The sequence below is a fragment of the Amphiura filiformis genome, chromosome 3, assembly GCF_039555335.1.
Source record: "Amphiura filiformis chromosome 3, Afil_fr2py, whole genome shotgun sequence".
Lineage (NCBI taxonomy): Eukaryota > Metazoa > Echinodermata > Ophiuroidea > Amphilepidida > Amphiuridae > Amphiura > Amphiura filiformis.
Window position 1 is genome coordinate 15,997,263 of NC_092630.1, and position 7,355 is coordinate 16,004,617.

Below are 7,355 nucleotides of genomic sequence, written 5' to 3' on the forward strand. Positions count from 1 at the left end.
TCGACCACTTGTCTTGGTGATATCCATTTGAAACTTTTGTGATGATTATGTGAACATTCCTTAAAACCATAATCATGAAGACAAACACTTTCTACTTCCTTCACATTTGGATCTCTACCAAACCAGACATTCCATAGATATCACAAGTTAAACAAGTGTTTTAGAACATCATGACCTTATATGGTTATGAATAACTTCTCTTAATTATAATATAAGAATCATCCAATGAGAAACATATATTTAATATTAATATTCATAAGACCATACCTGATAACCATGCTTGATAATATAATCAAATCACTTCAATTTTTTGAGATCATGAAGAATCAACAAATCTAATAAAATACTACAATAGTAAAGATATATATTGAGTCTGGTAGACCATCATTACAACTTATTTGAAGATATAATCGCAACTTCAACATAGGCCTACAACGTGACAAGCAAAGGCAGAAAACGTACCATATTTTGGAATTTTATTTGTAACATTGAATTCTTTCATTTTGGATGTAATTATATCCACTTTTTTTAAAAATTCCCTTTGTGTGGCAAATATGATTTTGAATTTCCAAATCATACACATACGCACAAACATCTCTAAACAGCATTTATTTTCATTTTAGACTTTTTGAAAATCTATTTTATTTTTCAATTGAGCATAATCTAGCAGTTGATGTTGTTGTTGCAAACTGTGCGCACAGTAATAAAACAATAATTTGTTTAAAATATTTTGTTTTTCTGATGACTTGCAGTTAATTCTATTTGTGTGGCTATATTGTAAATGATGATGACGACGACGATGATGATGATGATGGTGGTGATGATGATGGTGATGATGATGATGGTTTAGATGATGATGATGATGATGATTATGATGTTGTTGTTGTTGTTGTTGTTGTTGATGTTGATGATGATGATGATGATGATGATGATGATGATGATGATGATGATGATAATGATGATGATGATGATGATAGATAATACAACTGATGTCAGATGATTATTAGAGTCGTGATGGTGACGATGATGGCAGTGATGAGGGATTTAATTTAGTATGAAATTCTCACCCCCCTCCCGCACCCACCAGTCAATGTTGTTTTGATACTGAGACAGGAACGGACAATTGGTCTAGTATTGGCTCCAACATTGCTTTGGGGGGGGGTTGTAAGCAATATGAAACATTAATGTTTGCCTCTCATGTTACTTGCAATGTTTAAACAAAGAGCACGTTTCTATGGTATCAGTCACAGCAGAGAAGATGTAACCTGTTTACTTCTCATGTATATGTTTTTGCTTAACACGTGTGCTATGACCCAAAAAATACATCATCTCCAAATACACAGTTCAGTGACCTCGAGGCCTCCATTCAACAAGAAAGTTAACCTGTTGTTATAGAAGATCATGCATTTATACCAAATACACTTAGAGGTCAATTTATGAGTGCACAAACATTATAGGGTCAACAAACTGTGTCTTTATAATCCGAACAACATGTGACATATTTTTTTTTAAGGCCAAATCGACTTTTACAATGTTTATTGAAGAGATAACATATGCATAATCTCAGTTTGCGAGTAGATAAGAGGTCAAATTTTTTTTTTTTAAAATAGAATTACATGCTAGGCATGTTTGTTCCTCTTTTTCGTTTGTGTATTAAACATCATCATCATCATCATCATCATCATCATCATCATCATCGTCATCGTCATCGTCATCGTCATCATCTTTGATTTGATTTGATTTGTTCATCACCATCATTATCATCATCATCATCATCATCATCATCGTCATCGCCATCGTCATCATTATCATCATCATCGTCGTCGTCGTCATCATCATCATATCATCATCATTACCGGACTACTAGCCACAAACCCATACCAAGGAAAATAAAATATCAATTTTGCTGCAAGCCCTCAGAGAAAAGTAATATACAAATGTTTAAAATCATGTTTTATTACAACGTATCTAATAGTAATAGGAATTTGCACACAACCATGACAACTGCTAAATTAAGCTGAAATGAAGAAAATATAGACTATAAAAAGTCTAAAATGAAAATAAATGTTGTTTTATATAAAGAAATGTTTGGAACAGGCATAATACGTATATAAACATGTTAGACGAGCGTGCCCCGAATGCCACAAAACCCCTTGCCATATTGTCTTATAATATATAATATTATATTATATAAAGAAATGTTTGGAATAGGCATAATACGTATAACATGTTAGACGAGCGTGCCCCGAATGCCACAAAACCCCTTGCCATTGTCTTATCTTAATACTAATTATGGCGTGTCCGTCCGTCCCTCTGTCCGCGCGCTATCGCGTGTGCGTGGCTCGCTAACGCGTGCTCGGGGTGCATATCGCGTGCGCGCGGTGCGATATCGCGTAGTGCGCGGAGTACCAACGGGCGCAGTGCGAGCATCGGAAAGCATTACAGTGTGGTTAATCATGCAGGTGCATCTCATCGGATCAATAGGCCTATTTTCAACACATATTTCAAAACGGCACACGTGCAGAGGCCTATTAGTAGCAGAACATGACTATTTCCGGGATGCAATATTTTTTCCGTAGTTAAACCCTAACCTGTAACCCGTTATATCAGCCTAATTGCGTTCACATTTATCCCGATTGATTTTATTACTTTATCATGTTTTGTAACAGCCTACATCCAGATACTAATTTCGGGGTATTTCGGGGGGGGGGGGCTCATATGTGGTAGCAGGAGAAGAGGCGAACGATGGGTTTCCAGATTACAGCCAAGTAAGCATCACAGCTACAAAACTAGAGACGTATATCATAGTAGTTTAAATGGTCAGGGCAAGTAGGCCTATAATGGGTAACGGGTGTTGGGTAATTAGAGATAGTCACAAGAACCACCCAACCCGAGAACCGCGAAATCTAGTAATATATAATATTATATTATATAATGAAATGTTTGGAATAGGCATAATACGTATGTAAACATATTTGACGTGCGTGCCCTGAATGCCACAAAACCCCTTGCCATATTGTCTTATAATATATAATATTATATTATACTAGATTTCGCGGTTCTCGGGTCGGGCGCTTCTCGTGATAGGCCTAATTCTAATTACCCAAACCTGTTACCCATATACCTGCCCTGACTTTTTAAACTACTATGAAATGCGTCTCTCAATGATCAAGACCCATCTTGACACAACTTAATCAACTCTGTTTGTTTTATAGGTGTGATGCTTACTTCGGTAGTTCGGTAGGCCTACCCATAATCTGGAAACCCATCATTCGCCTCTTCCAAGCCCTGCCCTGTTACCACATTTATAGAAACCGAAATTAGTATCTGGACGTTACTAAAGTAATGAAATCAATCGCGAGAAACGTGAACGCAAAAACGGTTCATAGGCCTTCCGGAAATAGTCATGTTCTGCTGACATAAGCCTACATGCACGTGTTTGGTGTGTGCACGTGTTCGGTATTGAAATATGTGTTTTATTGGTCTGATGAGATGCACCTGTTAGTCACACTGTAATGCTTTTCCGATGCTCGCACTGTACTCCGCGCACACTCCCGTTGATACTCCGCGATAGCGCACCGCGAGCACGCGCTAGCACACCGCGTGAACGCGAAACGCGCGGACACGAACGCGATAGGGCGCGGACAGAGGGACGGACGGACACGCCGTCATTAGTATTAAGATAAAGAAATGTTTGGAACAGGCATAATACGTATATAAACATGTTAGACGAGCGTGCCCCGAATGCCACAAAACCCCTTGCCATATTGTCTTATAATATATAATATTATATTATATAATGAAATGTTTGGAATAGGCATAATACGTATGTAAACATATTCGACGAGCGTGCCCCGAATGCCACAAAACCCCTTGCCATATTGTCTTATAATATATAATATTATATTATATAAAGAAATGTTTGGAACAGGCATAATACGTATATAAACATGTTAGACGAGCGTGCCCCGAATGCAACAAAACCCCTTGCCATATTGTCTTATAATATATAATATTATATTATATAAAGAAATGTTTGGAACAGGCATAATACGTATATAAACATGTTAGACGAGCGTGCCCCGAATGCCACAAAACCCCTTGCCATATTGTCTTATCATAATACTATTTACAGAGTGTCCGTCCGTCCGTCCGTCCGTCCGTCCGTCCGTCCGCGCGCTATCGCGTCGTGCATAAGCTATCGCGTCGCGCATAGCGCTTTCGCTGAGTCCGCACGCTATTGCGTCGAGCGGAGCGCTTGCGCTGAGTCCGCGCGCTATCGCGTGCACGCGGATCGCTTTCGCTGAGTAGCAACGGGTAGCAGTGTGTGCAACTGAAAGCATTATAATGAAATGTTTTGAATAGGCATAATACGTATGTAAACATATTCGACGAGCGTGCCCCGAATGCCACAAAACCCCTTGCCATATAGAGGTTATCCATGTTCTATAAGCCGCATGTCCTATCAACGACTGCTATACCTTGTTTAGGACATTCTAAAGAAGTACCTGCTGCATGTGCAACCATGACTGTTTCAAAATAGCCCGCCAAAGTCATGCAGGTAACTCCGAGGTCGTGCATTGAATTAGTTTGAATGACGAATACTACGGGAACCAGTGCCTTTTGTTAGAAGTCACACATGAGTGAAGTGGATAACCTCTATTGTCTTATCTTAATACTAATTATAGAGAGTTTGTCCGTCTGTCCGCGCGCTATCGCGTGCGCGTGGAGCTATCGCGTGCTCGCAGAGCGCGTACGCGTGGAGCTATCGCGTGCTCACAGAGCGCGTACGCGGAGTGTCAACGGGCATGTGCGCGGAGTACCGACGGGTGCGGTGAGGGGTGCAGTGCGGTCCGATGAGATGCACCTCATCGGACCAGGTAAGGCCTATAACCCCGGCCTATCCGATTACTTTAGTAACGGCCTACTTCCAGATACTGGGGGTATTTTCGGGGTCCTCCAATGTATATAGTAGCAGGGCACTCAGGGCTTGGGAGAGGCGAACGATGGGTTTCCAGATTATGGATACCGAAGTAAGCATCACAGCTACAAAACAGAGTTGTGTCAAGTTGGGTCTTGATCACAAAGAGACGCAGGCCTATATCATAATAGTTTAAAAGGTCAGGGCAGGTATATGGGTAACGGGTGTTTGGTAATTAGAGATAGGCCTATTATGAGAACCACCCAACCCGAGAACCGCGAAATCTATCTTAATACTAATTATAGAGAGTTTGTCCGTCTGTCCGCGCGCTATCGCGTGCGCGTGGAGCTATCGCGTGCTCGCAGAGCGCGTACGCGTGGAGCTATCGCGTGCTCACAGAGCGCGTACGCGGAGTGTCAACGGGCATGTGCGCGGAGTACCGACGGGTGCGGTGAGGGTGCAGTGCGGTCCGATGAGATGCACCTCATCGGACCAGGTAAGGCCTATAACCCCGGCCTATCCGATTACTTTAGTAACGGCCTACTTCCAGATACTGGGGGTATTTTCGGGGTCCTCCAATGTATATAGTAGCAGGGCACTCAGGGCTTGGGAGAGGCGAACGATGGGTTTCCAGATTATGGATACCGAAGTAAGCATCACAGCTACTAAAACAGAGTTGTGTCAAGTTGGGTCTTGATCACAAAGAGACGCAGGCCTATATCATAATAGTTTAAAAGGTCAGGGCAGGTATATGGGTAACGGGTGTTTGGTAATTAGAGATAGGCCTATTATGAGAACCACCCAACCCGAGAACCGCGAAATCTAGTAATATATAATATTATATTATATAAAGAAATGTTTGGAACAGGCATAATACGTATATAAACATGTTAGACGAACGTGCCCCGAATGCCACAAAACCCCTTGCCATATTGTCTTATCTTAATACTAATTATAGAGAGTTTGTCCGTCTGTCCGCGCGCTATCGCGTGCGGGCGGAGCTATCGTGTGCTCGCAGAGCGAGTACGCGGAGTATCAACGGGCGTGTGTGCGGAGTACCGACGGGCGCAGTGCGGGTATCGAAAAGCATTACAGTGTCCATGTGACTAATTTACATAAAATAAAACAAACGAAAACGGGAAAGAGTTGTACATTAGCAAATTTTCGGTACTGGGCGTACCTTCTTCAGGCTTTATTATAAATCAGACCAGAACCAGGTAAGGCCTATAGCCAATATGTTTGGAATAGGCATAATACGTATATAAACACAGTTATATTTACCTTTATATTCAGGTTTATTTACCTGTATAATGTGTTATATTTCGTGTGTATTACATGGAGGACGAACCGAAAAACACGTTATTTATCCATCCAAATAAACTTAGATCTATTTTTTTTTTGCAATGTACAAGTTCACTGGGTTGGCATGATAATTTGACAGTTTTGTAATTTTTGTGTTAAAACAAAGAAATTAGAGCTGTTCAAACAGGGGAAAGTCATATGAGCTAATTAGTATGCATAATTGGTCATGGAGTGGTACGCGCACTGGTTGTTATACATATTTACTTTCACACACAGCCGTGTTTGAGCTTGCTCACGACTGACTGGCAGTGACTGTAATAGCATATACAAGCGGGCGCGCTCCCCTGGTATTAAAAATTTTAAAAAAGTGAAACTGGAGAAAAAGAGACGAGAAACGCCTGTGTATATATTCATATTTGACCATTTCAGCTTAAAAAACTAATTTAAGTGCGCTTCAGGCGCGAATTTGTTCCAATTTAAACCATATTTTACCATTTAAGCTTCAATATGTTATATTTACACGTTTCGTGATTGTTTTTCTTTGCGTCTCCCGGTTGCTGGAGTTTTGTATACGCGCCTGGATTATATATGTAATTAACCTCAGACGAAATATTTACAGCTTATTATACTATACATGTATGTACCTATCTACAGGAAAGTTATAAACTCCACAACAAAAGTTTGGAAAGTTTTTTGAAGCATCTATCTCATATTCTTTAGGTAGGTGTTGACTTGTAGGAGCGAGCGTTGTCATTTTGGAGGATTGCATTAGGTCCCAGATTGTAGAGATATATATGGGATGCAGTTTGCTGCACAGAATAATGGTCAATTTGGCACATTCGGTTTGAGACCCCACTACATTCACAAGCATACCGAGTTCTACGAACTTTTTGACCGCTCCTCGTACCTCATACCTAATCAAGAACATCACAGCAAACACCCACCAGCACTGGACCAGTAAAAGGGCCCATTTGCACTGGCCCAGTACTGGACCAGGGTTGGGCCACATAAAGTGAGCACCAGCACTGGACCAGACCAAGTCGGTCACAACTGGTCCAATATAGTGTGTCACTTATGGACCACATAATGTCGCCAGAGCTGGCCCAACGCTGGCCGGGCTTCCGTGTGGCCC